The sequence below is a fragment of the Sinohyriopsis cumingii genome, chromosome 18, assembly GCF_028554795.1.
Source record: "Sinohyriopsis cumingii isolate HCF-2022 chromosome 18, ASM2855479v2, whole genome shotgun sequence".
NCBI classification, from domain to species: domain Eukaryota; kingdom Metazoa; phylum Mollusca; class Bivalvia; order Unionida; family Unionidae; genus Sinohyriopsis; species Sinohyriopsis cumingii.
The window spans coordinates 35,830,873-35,852,392 of record NC_142978.1 but is presented as its reverse complement, the minus strand read 5'-3'; positions in this window follow the sequence as shown (position 1 = coordinate 35,852,392).

Genomic DNA, 21,520 nt, shown 5'->3' with positions numbered 1-21,520 from the left:
AACTACATTTGTTACAATTAGTGTAAATAAAGTGAAAATAATATCAACATTTACGTAAAAGCTAACTGAGTACATACATTAATAAATATATAAATAAAGAATAAAATAAATCTATTAAAATGTAACTATATTATTGTATTAAATATATATTTATTTTTGAAACTTTTGACATAAAATAGAAAAAATGATGCAAATATATAAATAAATATTTGAAACAAATATGAAAAAATCCGATAGCTGATACATATGCTAAGAATTCAATCTGAAAAATAGAGAAAACACATTGTTGAAAATATCAAAGAAGCCGTCTGATGCTATTGAAATTTAAAAAGTGCAGAAAAACCGACCATATAATACATGGAGAAAGATCGCAACAATTGGGAATTTTGAGCTGTTGTGACCGATTTCTCAAGAAAAGGATTATTCCAAGTTGTCGTCCAACACTGTTAGAATCCGGAATTGGGTCACCATTAGTACTTCCAGTTCACGAATGTAGTTCTATTCTATTTTTAGAACATTTTTTTCTCTCTCTCATTTTGGTGGTGATAGAAGAGTTTTATTTATGCTTGTTTGGTAGGGTTTTAACGGTAATTGTTTATTCTTGAGCTCAGGGTGTGGTTTTCCATGTGTATTTCGGCGACCTGCTTCTAGAAACCTCATATGTTATGATACAGAGGGTCATATGTCAGAACGGGTCATGGGGGTAATCTAAGGTAGTTTTGTCACTATGTATGATTTTTTTTCCCCCTTCAGATATTTGTTCTTTTTCTCAACATCAAGTACGCTTCGAGCACCAGTGTTATAATACATGGCCATTGCTTCACATTTCTGATTGTCTCTCTGTCAAGTTTAATATTTCCCCCCATGCTTGCAACCTTAATGTTATTTTGAAATCACCATATCTAGCACATTTTAACTTCATTTATCTAGATCTTACTGTTTTCTAGAATTAAGTTAAACATATTGTATCTTGGTGTCTGGAACAAAGTGTTCGAGTAGCAACAGGGGACGCCGCTAGAGGGCACTGGCGATCAAGATTAACGTTTTCCTCATTACACCCGGTACTTTCCCCACTTTAATATTTAAAAAGCCGAGATTATTACATCCGAATTTATTCATGGTTGAAAGGTCAAATGTCTATATTTAGCGATATGACACTGGGCCAATTCTACAACTTGTTCAGCGGAAAAAAAAAACGAAAACCGAATTTTTCAAAACGCCGAAAAATTAAATAAGCGAACATATACGCTCACCGACACCTACTTTTTAAATACTTTGGAGTTCGTATTACGAGAATAATGGTATATTGTATGCGAATATTTGCGGAAAACCCACGAATTACGTCTTTTTAAAATGTCACCCATGCCAGCAAGAACGGTAACTCTTGCCGGCACATGGGTGCGTAAAATGTAAACAATGACAACAATACGACATAATTTGGGTTCAAAAACACACGAAAACTTGATTGTATGAAAAGGCAGACGCTTATAGCAAGGAATCGGATTATACACACGTACTGTCATTCATTATACCAAACTTATTACAAAATATTTGTACAACTTTTGTTGTATAATATATTTTCGAGGTTAGAGACTCGACGGGAGTATCACTCAGTGATACTAAACGTATTGATAATATGTATGTGATTGTGATCACTGAGATATTATCAATATCGTGTCATCTGCTATACGTACGATTCTTATCTAGAGGCACTGGTATTAAAAGTAAAATGTTCATGTTTAGTACGGACGGAAAAGAGATCAGAGTTCAACTATTTTTCAGAATTTTGAAGACTGAAAACAAATTCATTTAAAATTATCATGCCATTTTTTTGTGAATATCAATTTGAATATTGTCATCATAAGCCAAGGAATAGAGAATCAATCTGTAGTATTTCTCCATTTAAACAAATACATAATCATCAATATTTCTTGAGAACCAACATGGTGCTAGTTTCTTGTCTATCTCTGATACCACAATTGTCCTTACTTCATGAACTATGTAACATTGCTCAAAACGATGGTCAGATTTATTATAAAAATATCACAAAGTTAGGACATCCAAAATTTAATGTTGCACCATCCTAAGCTAACACTATAGAAATCCTGACTTACTGTATTGAAAACTTAATGGAAAACCTTTTGTCATTGATTTTATTGTATAGATATGAAAACTGACCAAATATATCTTATGATAACTAAATTCTAAAATAGTAATTGTTATTTTCTAAATTGTGATTTCAGATAAATGTATATATGTACAAGAACATTGTAATGAATATGTACTATTGGTTTTAAGAGTAACATACAATTTCAACTTGGTGTGACTCCTGATTATGCTATTTCATGCAAAAATATAAGGGGGCGATTGATAAAAAGGCACAGAAAGTCTTCATAAGTACCTGGAACATAGAAAAAGTGAATTTATTCTTGAAGCTGAATGTTCACAATACATTTATATATAACCATATGTAAAATATATGCAACTTTCAGCATGAAGTAACATGATGTCAAGAATTTTAAAAAAGTGACCAAAGTCTGTATCAACATGGTGGATGGTACATGTGTTTGAATGCTTCCTGTGGATTTATTTGAAAAGATATAAAGATGGGCTCATTTTTTAAATCTGCACACTCAAATTAAGCAGAAAATATCCCATTTTAAAAGTAACATATAATTTCAACTTGTGTATGACTCAAAAATATAGCATTTCATGCAAAAATGTAGGGGGGGGTGATAAAAAGACATGGGGTGGGGGTGGGGGAGCGCCTGAATTACCTGGAACATATAAAAAGTCAATTTATTCTTAAAGCTGAAAGTTCACAAAACATTTCTATATAAAATATATGTCAGAAATATGCAAATTTCAGCTTGAAATAACATGAGGTCAATAATTTTCAAAAATTGCCAAAGACTAATATTAAAATTGGTGGATGGTAGATGTGTTTGAATGCTTCCTGTGAATTTATTTGAAAAGATATCATAAAGATGGGTTCATTTTTTGAAATCTGCACACTCAAATTAAGCAGAAAACATTCCATTTTAAAAGCAGAATATAATTTCAACTTGTGTATGACTCAAAAATATAGTATTTCATGCAAAAAAAAAATTGGGGGGTTGATAAAAAGGCACAGGGGGGCTCATGAATTACCTGGAACATATAAAAAGTCAATTTATTCTTAAAGCTTAATGTTTACAAAACATTTCTATATAAAATATATGTAAGAAATATGCAAATTTCAGCTTGAAATAACATGAGGTCAAGAATTTTCAAAAATTGCCAAAGACCAATATTACAAATGGTGGATGGTACATGTGTTTGAATGCTTCCTGTGAATTTATTTAAAAAGATATCATAAAGATGGATCCATTTTTTAAATTTGCACACTCAAATTATGCAGAAAACGTTCCATTTTTATATATTCTATAATTATTAAAAAATCATCCCCTGTTGCTACTTAATAAGTTAGAGCTGCTTGGAAGCTCTCCAGTAGTCCTGTGGTTACTAGCAAGGTTTCATAAGGGCATGTGCAGTGTACTGCCAAAGTGACCAAGATTAGTTCATATCACCACAATGAGATATATAACACCTCAAAGACATGGCTCAGGTCTTCATGAGAGAGATTAGCACCATTTTTCAGAAAGGTAGAGCCTCCCTAGAAACTATTTTCCTATCCCATTTTCACCTTTTATAGTTATCGACATTGAAATGGAATGCATTTTTGCTATCAAACATGGTAGTGGGCCCATCAGAACTTTAAATCTGAATGTGCTATTAGTTATGCAAACAACTGCCTAAGTACCTGACACAATAAATGTGGAACAAAGCACCTGTCATTATTTCTTTAGTGTGTACACCTATATGCATCTGGACAGGCATATTGCAGTTTGCTGCCAAAATCACTATGAGCTATATTGCTTCACTACCCCTGGGAAAAATGTTATCAGTTGTACAGACCCAAACTACCAATTATTTTAAATACCATTCATTAGTCAACTTTGCTGTCTAAAATTTGTCAAACTGTGTTTTAAAACTTGGTTGAAAAATTTAAGTTTTCAATAAAATTGTTTTTAAAATTGAAATGTTTATTTAAATTGCCATTAAAATTTAATTTATCAATAATTTTAAGTTTCAAACATATTTTCAGATAAGCCTTATCTTGTATTATAATTATGTTTTTACTGCATTAAAAAATTCCTATAATTAAGGAAGATATAGCAAATTTAGTTTTGGTTTCTCAAGAGCACTTGGACCAAAACTTGTACCCTGTGGAACACCAGCACTAAATACTTTCTGACAGGTGTCACATGTTTTGTTTGCAAGGAAATTCAAAAAGATTTCATGTATAAAGTTGAAATAGGTGTAGCATGCAAATATAAAACTTTGACTAAAATTGGCATAAAAAATGGGGCCTGTCAGGAATCGGGTCACAATTAGTACTTCCAAGTAGAATATCTCAAAAACGGCTTGGAGGACAACTATTTTCAATAGCATCAGCCTGTTTAGTACACACTGTTTTGCAGAATTGTCATATTGTTCACGTGGTCAACAATGACCTTTGGACATGAAAATTGCAGGTAGAATTTTTAAATTGGGTTGCATAAACTTCTGCTATGAACTGCCATTGACTTCTATGGTCAAGTGGATAATATTCTTATGCTTTGTTTTAATATAGGTATTCAAAAATATAGATCTTTTTGACCTCACTTGTGTGTTTGATTTTTTATACTAGGTCGCTGATTGCTGCATTAAATTTGTACATAAAAACTGGCCCCTGCCCCCTATAGCATTCAGGAAATGACAATCAGCCATGCTTATCAGCCTTGGAATTGAGTCGCAATTACTTCCGGTTCACAGTATGGTCCCAGTCTATTATTAGAGCATATTTTATTATACCTTGATGTTTTGTTGAGGGACAACTTGAAACAAGCCTCTTCTGGAGAATATTTGCCCAGCAACTCAGAATTCCAATTGTTGAGCTGCTTCTCAAGAACTGAATGGTGTGGTTTTCAGATTGTTTTAATGGTAAACTTGTCCAGAGAGCAGCTTTAAAGATTTTCATTAACATAGTCATAGAATTTAGGTTTTGTTTACTGTGGATATTGCATTACCTAATAGGAAACACTATTTTAAAAAAACTGGAAACAATATTATATTTAGTTTATTTTAAAAAATCTGACGTATACAATTTTACATGCATTGTAAAAAAAATTGCATGCCCCCTTCCCCAATTTATAATTTATTTTTTAATAATCAATCAATGCAGTAGAATGATTTTACATAAATAGAGTGTGTAATGTACAGTGATTTGCATCGTTAAAATGCATATGCATAATGCATTGCTGATACACCCTTACGATACCCTCTGCCCCCCCCATTGAAACTTGTTATTTAAAATTGAAATACATGTATTATTTATAGGCTTTCAGTGTATATTAACACTTATTGTACATGGGTGGTTTATGTATGTAGAATTCTCCATATATATTAAAAATCAGTATGCATGTAAAATGGTATGCAACAATGACTTTATTTTAACCATTATATTTCAGCAGTGTGTGTAAATGTGTAATATAGTCATGTGCATGTAAATGGAATTCTCAGTATTTCATTTTTGTTCTCAGAAATAATAAAACCAGTTCGATTATTTATTTCATCTTCTTTTACTACATAAATGCATACATTTTTTAAATATTTGTTTCACAATAAAATAAATTAATGCACTATAAAATAATATTGTATGATACATATATTTCCTATATATTTAAATAATTTCATTTATTATATACTTAAATGTGAAATATAGAACCTTATTGGCATATTCATTTTCATACTGTTTCATTCCTATATTTTGACATGTGGAATATATGTCATGCATCATGCAATACTTGACTGTGTGCTCTTATAAAAGTTATACCTGAAGTAACAAAAACAAGCACTTTGTGAGGTAGAACAGATAAAAAGAAACCATTACATTACAGACATGGAAATGATTTTTTGCTGAAGTAATTTGACTGCATGTAGTTTGCATCTCCTGTTATTTCCCTTTACTTCCTTGACAACAACAATAAACTTGCAGTGATGTACTGTTGAATTTGACTTGCTTTGTGGTCAGATATGATTAGATTGTTTACAAAATGTCAAAGATGTAATTTACTGCAAGAGACTGTGTGTGTGTATGTTGTTCATGCATTGAGTTGACGAGGACCACTCCTTTCATACAAGAATTGGAGGGGCTAGTTCTGTTCTGTGCATGCACAGGTGGCTGATGAGGCCAATCCTTGCACAGAATGTTCATTTGTATAAGGGACATTGGATGAGTGGGACATCTCCAGGAGAGTTGATGGCACACGTTTTTATGCCTTGCCTCTTCAGCTCTGCAGCTGCTGTCATGCAAGATTAGCACAACTTGGAACCTTTGTGCACAGAGCAATGCCAAGTGACTCGATCACTTGCTGTAGGCTCCCAGAAATCAGGGTTTATGTTGAATGCTTTCAGTGCAGCTTTTATGTTGTCTTTGAAGCATTTCTTCTGACCTCTGTGGGATCGCTGTCCTTTCTGTAGCTCGCCATAGAAGAATCTCTGGTGGTCTGGCATGCATGCAACATGTCCCGCCTAGCGTAGCTGGAACTACATCAGGTTGGAGTGGATGCTGTGGAGACCTGCTTGGGCAAGAACCTCAGTGTCTGGAACCTTGTCCTGCCACTTGATGTTGAGGATTTTCCTGAGACTTGTGGTGTGAAAATGGTTTAGTCACTGATGTTTATATGATCACTCTATGAAAGTGAGGTTCATTTACAAAAAGGGTGGAATTGGGTGTTATGTATAAAAGGGAATTAGATCTTCTAAGTTTTGATTATGTAAAAAAAATAAACTTTTCCTTTTCAGCATAAATACCAAATATATTTCATCTTGTGGCACCAAAAATGATATTTTTTTACTTGTGGCTTTGCCACTCATTAAAATATAATATTTTTTGTACCACATGATGACCAAGTGGTCTAAAGCGCTCACCATTATGGATCACTGCCATCTCACCTCTGTCTACATGGCTTTGAGTCTCGGAATCAGCCAATGTGGGTATGTGAGAAAGCTTGCCAGTAGCTTCTCGTGGGTTGGTGGTTCTTTCTGAGGTTTTCCTGGGTTCTTTCGCCACCATTTATACTGGCCACCATGTATAGCCTATCTTGTGCTGAAAAAATGGTGTTGTACCCTACAACAACAACCACATGATGAAATATACCTGGTATTAACAAAGGAAAAGAACACATCCTCTACATATTTAAATTGTAATGTATTATTTTTATTGTCTTATTTATGTAATGAAGTATTGTATTATTTTGAATGTATTATATTTTTAATAAGTGTAGCTCCTTGTATGTTGCTGGAAAAGACTGAATCAAACGTTTTGTTTAAGAACCTTAGAACAATTGATCAAATAGTCACCAAGAAAAAAAGTTACAGGGGGTGAAGACATATTTCATGAAAGATCTACAGGGACTATTAATATTGCCCTGTGGATCCATACAGTGAGCAGCAGGGGGGGGGGGGGGCGAATCCGACATTTTGTCCAATCGTCATTTTGCTTAATTATTACTTTCTGCACTCAGCGGATCCGGTGTAGTCAGCGCCTGGTAAAAAAAAAACGACGACGGTCCATCCTACACGACGGTGACGTCATTTGGTTTAATGCGCGCCGATCCCAGTTTTGTCAGCGTCCGGTAAACACAGCGACGACCGCGTCGATGTCATTTCCCCCCCCCCCCCCCCCGCTGCTAAGAAGTTATTTACAATGAAAATTAGTTACAACTAACCGAATATTTGGTCAAGTCCGATACGATATCGTGTCCGAGGATCATGTAAATTTATCGTTACAAATCCATGTGGGGTCGACTGAGCATGACTAAAAAAGTTTCGAAAACCATTAAAGTCCATGTCACCGCCGCACCATGTCTGCCAAATATTTCGTAGCGTGTGTGTATCAACGCCGTTGAACACAGCAAGAATATTACAGTTGTCTCTGATTACTTTTGGAATCTGAGTGTATCGTTGAGTGACATATATCACGTCGGTGTTTTTATGCCTGCCTCTGGAAAATATCCTAGCTGGGTTTTTTTGATTGTCTAACATAACATCATCGTACACGACTAGATTGTTAACGTCGCCATCAATATCATCAATACCTGGTGCATCATTGATATCTGTAATAAACTCAATAACATTTTTTTCAGCGATCGCTGATGCATTCTCGTTAAAATCTTTCAACACCTCGTAGCATCGTTGATCATCCACGCTAGGGGCGATTAAATACAACTTATCCCACTTCATCCATCTCATTATTAAATTGAGTAACAATTGCGTCTTGCCGGATCCAGATGGTCCGATGATAATCATCCGGATCGAGTTTGGTAACGCTGCAACATGCTTAACTGGTTCTCTTGTTTTAGTCGCCGAAAAATCAATTATATTCATATCTCTATACATAAATTATGGATCTATATTGTGTGAAGTGTAGAGTACGTACTGGCACAAATGATATGACAACCGTTACAACGAGAAATAAAAGATCGGCGCTTACTGGTAAGTGTGTACAATGCGGTACAAAGAAATTTAGATTTATTTCTGCTAGACCCGGGGATGTTTTAAAAAAAAGCGAGGAGGTGATATTGCAGCCAAGTTATCAAAACTCCCCGGAACACCGTGGGCAAAGTATCCAGGAGAAAAGCACCTCCCAGGATATAGCTACTGTGGCCCCGGAACACGATTAGATATCAGACTCGATGATCAAAATCGGCCCAAACCCGGTGAGTATCCAATAAACGCTATCGACGAAGCATGTCGGATACATGATATAGCTTATCGTAGCGGTGATCTGCAACAGCGTCATATCGCGGATGTAAAATTAATTCACGCGTTAAATGCTATTCCTGATAAATCATTCAAAGAAAAGTTGGCTTCATGGTTGGTAAAATCGGCTATGAAAGGTAAATTAATGATTGGAAGCGGAGCTTCTCGCGCTGGTAATTGAAAACGCTAGCGTTTATAATAACAACATGGAATCCATCTATTATTCTCCGAGAGGATACTGGAAAGGAAAGGCCGCAATTGATAAACTCGCAAGCGCTGCAAAAGAACAAAGGCCACTGCGGCTAATTGGTTATCCAAACAGGCTATATGGCAAATTTATCTACCACCGCCTAAACAAATCAACTTTTCGCGCTTTGATGTCAGCGTACCTAATGAAGTTCATCAAGCTGACATATTATTTCTGCCGCATGACAACGGTTACAAATACGCGCTAACCGTAGTTGATGTTGCGAGTCGATACAAACAAGCGGAGCCGTTAAAAACAAAGTCAGCAACTGAAGTAGCCGATGCGTTTGAGCGGATTTACCGAAGTGGTCCTCTGCGCTGGCCAAATCTATTACAAGTTGATCCTGGCAATGAATTTCGCGGCGCTGTTTTATCAACGCTGAAACATCATAGCGTCGCGATACGACGAGGTCATACTGCGCTACATCGTGATCAGGCAATTGTTGAACGATTCAATCGGACTCTTGCTGAACGGTTATTTGGGTATCAATACGCGAAGGAATTCATCCAGGAAAAACGATCTCGTGAATGGGTTAAAAGATTACCAGGCGTAATTGCAGCGTTAAATAACGAGATTACCCGAGCAATCAACATGAAGCCCAGCGACGCGATTAAATACGAGTACATACCCGGAAGATCAAAAATAGATAGCGTTTCCAAGCCGATTCTCGGCGATGTCACTGTTAGATATCTGTATGAACCAGGAGAGCTTGAAGGCGGTAAAAAAAGAGCTACTGATCCTATTTGGAGTGTTACCACACATAACATATCAACGATAACACGATCAACTGGTAGACCACCGATCTATAGACTGGATTCAACTGCCCCACAGCGGGGGTTTACACGCGAGCAACTACAAGTGATACCTGACGATACTCAATTGCCCCCGCGTGGTCTTAACTAGCGCCGTTGCGTCTATTGCACTCAAGACAAGTTAATCTCACATTGTTTTTGACATGACCGAGACTGTTATCGATCCTGTCCACGGTAAATTGGCGAGCGTCTTTATCCGAATAACGCCAGCGCATTACACAATTGCAACTCGCGCAGTGATTATTTTGTTGTTGTCGTAACGCAATTATTAATTCGGCATCAATATCAAAACGCCGCTGTTTTTTTTTTTATCCTGTTGGCGGTAACCCGAGAGTTTTCTATCAATGACGCTAGCATCAATAATGTCATCGTTGTCGCCGGCTTCGTCGGTGGCTTCGTCAATAACAATTCTTCGAAGCTGATTCATTCTCCGTACTCTGGACACTGCAAGATAGACTAGATTTGACCATTCGATGCGATTATCAACCATCCAAACAATTGTATCCGTGATAGTCAGTCCCTGCGAGGAATGTATTGTTGTTGCGTATCCTAGCGTCCACGGGGATTTATCAGCACGTAGCGCGTCCTCGACGACGCTGATATCAACGAGCACAATATCATTCAGCACAAGAATTTGTTTTTTTGTCCCTGACGCTGTCGGGCCCGGGATTTCAACTTCAGTGTTCTGCCGCCGTGTGTCCGCGGGTCTATAACATAACGGCACTGGACGCGTTGGAAACTTTTCCTTATGCAACGTAAACAACTTCCGCTGAAGTGTGTCTCTGACTATCTTTCTACTCGCTACAATCAAATCGTTTGGTCTCCATGTTTCCCAGAATTCATTTAACGGCGTTTCCGGAATCACCTCGCGGATTATTTCACATTGAACTCTATCCGGCTGTAATCTGATTAATTTTTTAACCTCGCGGAGTTGTTCATCAAGTGCTCGGTAATTAGTATCGGTTTCTTCATAATAGTTCACAAAATTCTTTAACCAATCATGTGGACCCTCGCCGACAAATGGTGGTGGTTGGCCATGGTCGCCACACATGATTACCGCTGTATTCGCGCGCAGCAACCACTCAAGAAACATTTGTAAAGTATCTAATGAAACAGTACATATCTCATCCCAGATGATAACCTCAGGAATAAATTTTTCACCCATTCGATCAGGAGTCCACTCACCGCCGCTGTATCGAAAAAAGCTGTGATAAGTAACGGCGTCAACATTTCGTTGTTTTATCTCTCGCGCTAGTCTATGGGTCGGTGTAAGCACGATTATACTTGCCCGCGTTCGAAATAATTCAATTGCCCGAGTCGTCTTTCCTGACCCGCCACAGCCGCTTAAATAAACTGTTTTGTGTCTACAAATTGGATCAGAACACGGTGGTGCATTAGACCATTCTGATAAATTATCACCGCGTAAGTAATTGTTTTCAACGGTGACATCTGCTGACGGGGAATAATCGCGTCGTATTTCATTTTTAATTCTCCATATACCCCAACTCTCGTCCGGACTAGTAAACTCTGCTAAGTTTCCCTTGTACTTTACGTCTATATAAAATGAATCAATCGCAACTCTAACCGCGGTGTCGGGAAATCTATTTATCATCGAGAATAAATTGATAGCGGCGTAACCCAGCATAGATGCCCTCAAATGCGGATACGCGGGGCTGTCTCCATCGCTGTAGGTAACAACTGTACCCAACCTTGTTCCATTGGACAAGAAAGCTGTTTTGCAGTTCACGTATCTATTTTTTGCCACTGCGTCCTTGATTACGAAATCACATTCTGCGTCATCTATAATCAGCCGTGAGCAATATCGTTTGTAGTCGCAGTTTTTTCCACCTTGTGTGAACTTACCAATTATTCTTCTACCGAGATCTTTTGCCTCGCGGTTTCGTTGGTTGAATATCTTTTTGGACCATTCGATGATATATTCCTCGTCGGCATCAATGTGTTTTCTGGACTCGTCAATTATGCTATCTAGACGCTCTGGTTCTGGTAACCAGACTTCAGTCTGCGCCCGATATGATATAATCGCGTCACTGACAATCAACGATACAAGCATGCTACAATCAATCATATACCGTAGCAGCGCTATTGGCAGCCACTTCTTTTCAGCCATGTGTCTACCGATCCAAATATAACAACAGCGATGAAGTCCTGCCACGAATTCAAATGATACTATGCGAGCGAATCCGGTTAAATCAAAATCAGGCAGTGGTCCATTAATAGCAACACGAGTCATTTCATGTCTGGGGTGTCCAAATCGTTTGAAGTACCCAGCGGCGGATCCATATCCGCTGGATAACAGGCAACCATATCAACGGAAATCATAGCGTCGCGGTTGTATTCAGTGTTCCATAGTCCACCGTGATAGTATTCCAAACAACTGGATTGTACATCCGGTAGAAACTCCTTGCGCGTTGGTCTCCACGCATTTTTCCTTGCTGCAACATGAGCCGCAACCGATGGAATCGTAAAACAATTTGTTAGCAGTTGTTCATCATGCTCTTCAAATTCCGTGGCGGTTTTTTTCATTTTGTTGTGAAACGCTTCAGTGCGATATAATTCACCGTTTGGTCTTACAAACTGATCAAAGGTATCCATGTCGTTTTCAGCGCTGCGAAGTAACCACACTGATACAGGGTCGTTTTTACACAAGCAGGCAATAGCATCAAATAGTTTCCTCTTCGCGAGAAAACCATCCTCTCCCAGGAATTCCCCCGGGATATACTTTACTGTTCTATCCCGTGGAAATATTGTGACCGCGGGCGTCCACGCGTGTTCGTTATGATCAATAATTTTGATTGGGGCTCCATTTGATTTATACTTTGATTCATATAATACTTCACCGGTTATCGTTGTAACGGTTATTGGAAATCTCAGCGACGTTTCTAATTTCGCTATGTCGCTGATGGTTGCTCCTCGCTCGCGCACTGTCTCCTCCCATTGGTTTATTTTACTACGTCGTAAATCAGTCAATTTGTTTCCTCGACACGCATTTGTAAAATGCTCTATTACTCGTTCTGCTACACAATTTATCCCCGTTGACTGTTTCATCGGCGCTAGTTTTCCGATATCAGGTTTCTTATTTAACGGGTATATTCCATAGACAACTGCTGTTTCAGGATACGCTCGTTCATAGTATGGTCTGTCAATTCCGGTTAACAGCCCTGGCTTGGAGTCGCGGCTAACAATGACTGATTTCTTGTCGCTGAGAACCGGTTCAAATTTATCACGTATGATCCAATTACCTGATTCCACCCGGACAATAAATTTTACTCTGAAGAAATACTTGCTGGAGCCAAGTTGTGATATTATCGTTGCTGCGCGGTTGTCGTTCATGGTAGCATCAACAACACCATCAATTCGAAATGTTGACCAACTATGAGATGCACCATCGCGCTTGAATTCATTGATACAATCGCGTATTTTATTCAACAGGGTTCTATCGTTTATTAACGCTTTTGGTGCGTCCTTGAGGACTCTATCGAGATTAAACTTAATATTTTTCCAGGGCTTAATTGCTGCTAATCTCTCGAACTCCTCCATATAATTAAAACAAGTATTTAAATAAAAGAATATAGTATAATGAATCACTGCAAATGGTTGATGATTGGGTCGATAACCCCGTGCAATAAATCATGTAGAGGTGAATTCTGCGGGTATCATTTACAAAGCGTTCGTAATGGTTCAAATGGCCCCCTACCGTGCTTGGTTTGCCACGTTGGTGTAAGAGGAAAATCGCAATTATGTATCAATTGTGCGGAAAGCGATACAGAGAGTTAAAACGCTATTATGACAAGCGAATAAAAAACGCCGTCATTGACCCCACCGCTGACTCAGTCATCAAAACTCCTCAGGACTACATTGCAAGGTTTATAATTAAACCAAATAATGAATTAGACAAGTAGTATTATTATACAAATGAACCAAGAATTTCAGCCGCATCCTGTACTCGTTAATTACGAGGCATCTCGCGACGGCGTTGTTAGAAATTGTAGACTGAAGAAGCCGGTTGGTACCGTAAATAATCAGGGATACTTGCAATTTACTGCGGGAGGAAAAAGCTATTATGTTCACAGGATTGTATTTGAAGCATTCAACGGATTAATCGAAAATGAGCTTGTGATTGATCATATTAATAATAATAAGACTGATAATTCTCTTATAAACTTGCAAGCTATCTCGCAAAGTCAGAATACCAAAAAAGGCCAAACTGGTAAGTTTTCAAAGAAAGCAAAAAGCGTAAAGTCATTTGATACAACAACGCACGAAGAAAAAATATTTCAGTCGATGAATGAGGCAGGAAAATATTTTGACATTTGTGGAGCCTCAATACGATTTGTTGCAGAAGGAATACAGAATTCAGCGATCTCAAAAAAGACGGGTCACAGAATTCGATTTTCATATGTAACAGAAATCAGCGAGTGACAAGGTCACCGTGACGAAGTAATCGGCGCCTATGGCGCTGACGAAGTCGCCATGACAGTGCGAACGCTACAATAAATTGTCTCTTCCGGAAGAAATACCGGAAGAAAACGAATTATCCTACGGTTTCATCGAATGTTAACACACCTCGGGATTGATACGCAGGGTTCATTTTGTAAAACATTTTTTTTTTAATTAAAAATAAGATGTTTTATAAGAATATGAATATCGAAGACATCAATAATATATTAACCGAGATTTTAAAATTAAAAAATCAAGGAATTGAATTATCTGATAAGCTTGATAACCAAAAAATATTGTCCGATTATGAAATTATTAACAAGCAATCAAAGAAAGGTCGATATACCCTGCCACGCGAGTATTCTTTTATAAAGCGATTACAATATACGATCAATGAAAACTTGTATGGTAATGACGTAAATGCATTTATTGGACTATTTACTGCCGTTGAGACAGTACGAAAAAAACTCGGACAGGCTTTTGAACGACGTCGAGAAATCTCTAGTAAGATCAAAAACATTAGAAGGATTATAGACGAAAACTCCGTGGAGCCCCTGGGACATATCCCCCCCCCCACACTCGGCGGGAAATTAGAAACTACGGAGCAATTGCAATAATGGTAGGCGAATCACTTACTACTCGGCTAGCCAGAGAGCGGCTAGTAGCGCTTAAAAAGTTCATACCGTTACGAGACAGGGTCCGAAAACAACTTCAAACGCGGCAACAACTACAAACTGATTTTGCTGTTGGAAGCGAACAGCTCTTTGCTCCGGTAACTAAAGCGACCAAAGATGTTACGGCGGCAACTGTGCCCGTCCTCGGTGCGCTTGAAAAGATAGCGGCTCAGACCGAGCAAACAAAAAAGTCTCTGGAAACACTCCCTGCGAAAATAGCGGTTGCTACAACACGGAGGCCGCCACCACTCGCTGTAACGGACCCACAAGAACCTTATGTTACAATGGCCGATGAAGAAGAACTAGGCGCCACCGCAAGAGAACCAGAAGAAGAAATACCGGAAGAAATACCGGAAGAAATACCGGAAAAAAAAGAAAGAGGGGAGAATATACCCCGTAATGTGCTTAAAAAGGACACAATAGATCAAATTAGAGCCTTCGACAGCGATGAAGAATTAGTTAATTTTACTGTTACAAATTTTGCTAAGGGCACACGAGATGAGCATATCAATAGCGGCTACGAGAAAAATATAAGGTCGTTAAAGGACTGGACAAGAATAGTGTATATAGCAGGTAGATATAAAGATGCATTACCACATCGTGGTGATCCCAATTACGACGCATTCCACAAGGAAGTTGAAAGTAAAAAATCAAAACACGGAAAAGGATACTCTGTTGGTAAAAACGTTACTTGTCCTGGTAATGTTCTCAGTGATATATCACGGCTAGAAATACTAATCGGAGGAAAACGAGCCGGAAATAACTCTCCGGAAATAATCAATGAGGCCGCTGATATTTGCAGGCGGTTATTTGCCGGTGGTATCATGGACATTAATGCATATCGAACGCTCATAGACGAGTTAGTGGATGATTAAAAAAATTATAAAATTGTCGTTTTTTGTCAGTTTTTGGTCGTTTTTTGTCCGTTTTTGGTCGTTTTTTGGTCGTTTTTGGTCGGTTTTTACGGGTGAAAACCCCAGGAAATCATTTAGAGAAAATCGATGTTTTTTACCAAAAACCGGCAAAAACCAACCAAAAATGACAAAAAATCGACAAAAAACGACAAAAATTGACAAAAATTGACAAAAACCGTGGATTTTTACCGCCGATGAAAACCCCAGGAAATCATTTAGAGAAAATCGATGTTTTTGACAAATTTATGATTCGGTGGTGGGAAGGGGGGTGATCAACCACTAATTGGAAAACACTGGTGTTTTTTATAATAAAGATGATTATACACTACAACCATGATAAACCAGTCAGCGCCTACGTGGTAAACTCACGATTACCCGTATACCGCGCGTGGTACGGAGACGGTCTCGGTAGCACCATTGCGGGGTTATTTACAAGAATGGCTCCAAAAATGGCGCCGTTAGCCAAACAATTAGGAATGAAGGCTATTGGTGTTATCCGTGATAAGGGAATCAGCGCTATTGGAGATGTCGCCGGAAGGGCGTTTTCTGCAGCAAAGGACAAACTAATGTCGTTGGTAAAATCCAAGGGATTTTCACGAAAAAGAAAACAGAAACCACCGGTGATGCCATCAACGACAGTGATGCCTGCAAATGTCAGTAAAGTAATAAATAACGCCGTGGAAGAAAAACTAGCGTCGTTGGTAAACAATAATCAAGATGACATCGCAAACATAATAGCGGGAAGTGGTTTAAAACCACGACAAAATTCGAAGAATTTAAAACGACGACGATGATTTAGATGCATCAGCGTATTATTAAATAAAATGTTTAAACGAACAGCTGACCCGGCGTTTGATATGGACGCACCAGTGCACAAGGATGATTCTGTCCGTAATTATCAATTTTATTCCTATCATGCAGTACAACCCAACATACGATCGCGAATTGAACTTCAAGTCCATGATACCAGTAAATATTTTTTACCGTGTGAAGCGTTTATTGAAATCGAAGGAGAACTTGTAACAGAGGCCGATACTCGTGCTGTACCAGCACCGTATCCAGATGGTACCAAAGTTGGCTTAGTCAATAACGGCGTAATGGCGCTATTTGAGAGCGCAAAATATCTCATTGACGGGCGAGAAATTGAATCAATAGAACGCGATGTTGATGTTGCTACAACAATAATCGGGCTAGCAAGATATTCCGACGATTATACAAGATCAGCGGGTCCATCTATGATGTTTGCAAAGGATACTAGAAACACTGCTGGAAACTCGCAATTTGTGGTAAGACAACCAAGAAATAGTGCTGATAGCGCTAACGCTGATGTTGAGAATATGATTATAAACAGCGATCCTAATTTTAACATCGGAGCTGCAACACGCATATCAATGTTAACAGGGCCGCGTAGATCTTTCTCATGCGCGATTCCACTGCATCATATATTTGGATTTTGTAGGAACGTGCGAAAAGTTATCTACGGAGCAAAGCATACCGTGGTGCTTGTGCGAAAAGGTGATGATAGAAATGCAATTTGGAGAATTTCAGCGGATCTTGCGAATCCAAATAATGACTCTGGTAAAGTCGTTTTAACTAAAATATTATTGTGGATGCCAGTAATGACTCCATCCATTACCACAGAGGCACGATTGCTATCCTTTATGGAGCAAGGAGGAAAATCATTACTAAGTTGGCTAACAACAACAACAGATACTAAGCAATCAAATATCAATGGTATATTCACATGGAACCTGGCATCACAACAAGGCATTTCGGCTCCGCGTCATATATTTGTTGCGTTGCAGGATATGACAGAGTTGATAATCAACTATCCAGCCATATGATATTTGATCGATTAGGCGTTACTGACGTCTCGCTGAGAATAAACGGACAGCAGGAACCATCTGAGGATATACAACTTAATTACGGTCAAAACCATATTGCACGCGTGTACCATCGGTTGCTGTCGTATATGAGTCGTGATCAAAACGTCGACACTGGTTTGCAAATATCACAACATGATTTCAAAGAACTATATCCGATCTATTACTTTTCGCTGGAACATCTTGATTTAACGAGACAATCCGTCGTTGATATACACTTCCGAGCTAATGTAACTCGCGGCGTTATTGCCGATTATAGAGCGGTTGCTGTCATTCTCAGCGATAAATCAATGCTGCTAGAAGGCGTTGGTGGACGAATGAGAATCGTTGATGCACCAGTGGAAAACATGTAATTGAAAACATAAACGCGTTTACAATAAAAATGTCGTATAATGTTGTCGGTGTAGAGTTGACCGATGGTCAAGTCAAGAAATTACGATCAAAGTCGGCTAAACAATGTGGAACCACAATAACGTTAAAGCCGTCACAGATGGCAGGTGGTAATCATAAGATATCGTTGATGGCGCGTCAAATAAAACATTTCAATGATGCGATGAAGAATAAAAAGGGTGTTCAAATAGATTTTTCAGCCGCAGCGATTAAAAACATGGAAAAGACCGGTGGGATATTTCCGCTGTTAGCTGCGATTCCAGCGTTGATTGCCGCGGCGGCCCCAGCAGTGGCGAAGGCGGCGGCGTTAGGAGCCGTTGGTACCGCGGCGGGAATGGCATTGAAGAAGGCAACCGGGAAAGGCTATAAAAAAAAACGACCCGTAGCAGGAAAGGGTCTAAGACTACCGGGAACCCCGTATTCATGGTACTCGGGGAAGGGTCTAAGACTACCGGGAACCGTTTATTAACTCCTATGTCTAATTTTGATTTAATAGATGCCGCAAACGCGTTAGCGATAAAAAACTTCAGAGGTGTTTTTATGAGGGATCAATTACCGACAAAACCAAGGAATATTGAAACCGGTATAATTAACCTCGATAAATCCTCCGGAGCGGGAACTCATTGGGTTGCATACGCAATTGATCCGCGTGCGATCGTCTATTTTGATTCATACGGGTTAGCCCCGCCAAACGAGTTCATGCGGTATATCCGGGCGTGTTCAGCCCCGGTTTTTTATTCCACGCTGCCAACACAACAATTAAGTGACCCACCGATATGCGGCCGTGAGGTATTGAACGTACTCGCGGCGATTTCATCATCGCGGAAACCACCTCATGTGGTTGTAAACGAATACACTAGTGGGGTCGTAGAGGCCCGGCGGGTTAATTAAAAACACTGTTTTTTTTACAATAATAATGATTGATATCTGGGGACGACCGGTTTCGGCGTTGAAAAAATCCACGGAAACGCTCGCCACCGATGACATAAAAAAACTAATCGAGGATGAAATCGCTGATACGTTAAATTTAACCAGTGTTGACCCGGGCGAAATAGTTGTATTTCAAGACCGCCAGGGTAAACTGAAATCCAGTAATGTGTCGCTGAATGACGTTTTAATACGAAATAATGATGCCGCCGAGAACAATATCGTGTTGTATACCGATGACGGACGACTTAAATCAGGTGAATCCATCTTGACGATAAATGGAAAAATAAGTACACTTGGCGACAATTATATATCCGTGTCGGCGTCGTTAAAAAATTTGTATGATAAATTTAACGCGCAAGCAAATCAGTTCGAGGGGATACAAAAGTCTGTCACCGATATACAACTCACTACTGCTAGTTTTTTTGGAACCCCGACGGTAACCGAACCGAATCTTGTGGGGATAAAAAATAGTATTTCGGAGTTTACAACGCTGTCGGGCCAATTTTACACGTTACGAAAAAATTTTAACAGGGCTGATAACACCATTGATAAATTCTTTGGTAAAAAAAATACCAGACCGGATGAAATTACAATAACTATAAATGATATCACTGCGTATGGACAGGAAATAGAAACAATCAAAAATGATGTTGAAATAATCAAAGTGGGTATAGAAACGCATACACTGGAAATAGGAACAATCAAATTTGATGTTGAAACGATTAAAGACAGACTACCGGAAATGACAAAAATAAAAATCCCTCATTGGAACACCATCAACACAGTATACACGATTCGGCATGGACCATTAACTTGGACTCCTACACAGAATATAATAAATATCACCGCAACTGTTAAGGGTATTTATCGATTGACACTGGTTTCAATGATGCAGTTTAATATATCATCGTCAAGTTCATCCGGGTTTAACAATACAATATCAACAATTATAGACAAGGACACAATTGAACAATTTACAATTGAAGCCGTTAATAAAAATTTAATCAGGACAAACATTACATGGTATGTGGAATTTGTAGCGGATCTAAGTAATTAAAAACACTAGCTCTTTTAAAATAAAAATGACCACCAAGGTAATTGAATCAGAGGTATCACCGATGTCACATCAATATCGATTCAATACCGTAAAAGAATTCTCCGCGAATTTGAAAACGCTTTCCGAACAATACCGTGTAAAAATAAAAAAATACCGTCGAAAAATAACCACCATCGACGCGGTCGTGTACTCGGTGTCGGGTATAGTAGCCGGTACCGGTGTTATTTTATCCACGGTGACCATGATAGCCCCGATCGCTGTTCCAATCGCTATCTCCGCGGCGACAACAATTGCTGGAGTCGCCAACGCAATCACTAGAAAGATATCATCGTGTTCTCAGAAAAAACTCAACGAGTATACAGTAAAACATCAAATAGTATCCGACGCGTACTCGAAATTATCCGGGTTGATCTCGTTGGCGATAGATAATTCGTTTATATCCGATGCTGAATTCTCCACGATGGTCCAGTTGTATGACTCCGCGATATCAAAAATCGAGGATTTTCAACTGGAAGCTGGAAACCACGTCGCTGAAACAACTTCAATGGGCTTAAAACATTCTCCTGAAACAACTTCAATGGGCTTAAAACATTCTCCTGAAACAACTTCAATGGGCTTAAAACATTCTCCTGAAAACAAGCAGGTTGTTAATATTCGGTGTTGAAATTAAATACTAGAAACGACGAATAATAATAATGTCGCTGAACCCCGAAGGGTTTCAATTGCTTCAACGGATCGCGGAGAACACCACTCCGGTACAAACAAATATGATATCGATAACATCAACGAAGCCAGAATTCAGTGTAAACTTCCCTTCTCCGATTCCAGTGAAGGAAATAGCGCTGGCAAAATTGCGAGTATATCACAGTTGGCCTAATATCCGAGCGGAAGCATTTAACGGACAACAACCTAATAACTCGCTGGTTTTTACATGGACAAATAAACCCGATGGGACCCCAGACTGGAATGAGGTTACAATACCAACTGGGTCATACCAAGTAGAACAAATCAATAAAGAATTTCAACGCAGGATAAAATCGATCACAGGAAAAGAATCAAAAATCGCTATTACGGTTCATGAACCGACGTTATCGTCGACGATTGAAATAAGCACACCGGGGTATATGGTTGATATTTATAACAGTTCAATAAGAACCATACTAGGTTGGCCTGAGAATCCACCTAATGAAATCTCCGCGGATTTGCACACAAATGCGCAATCTTATCATGAAATTAATCCCAGTTATCAAGATAAATTGTCTATTATGAAAAACGCGTTATTACCCAGTTGGTTTATATTTCAAAACA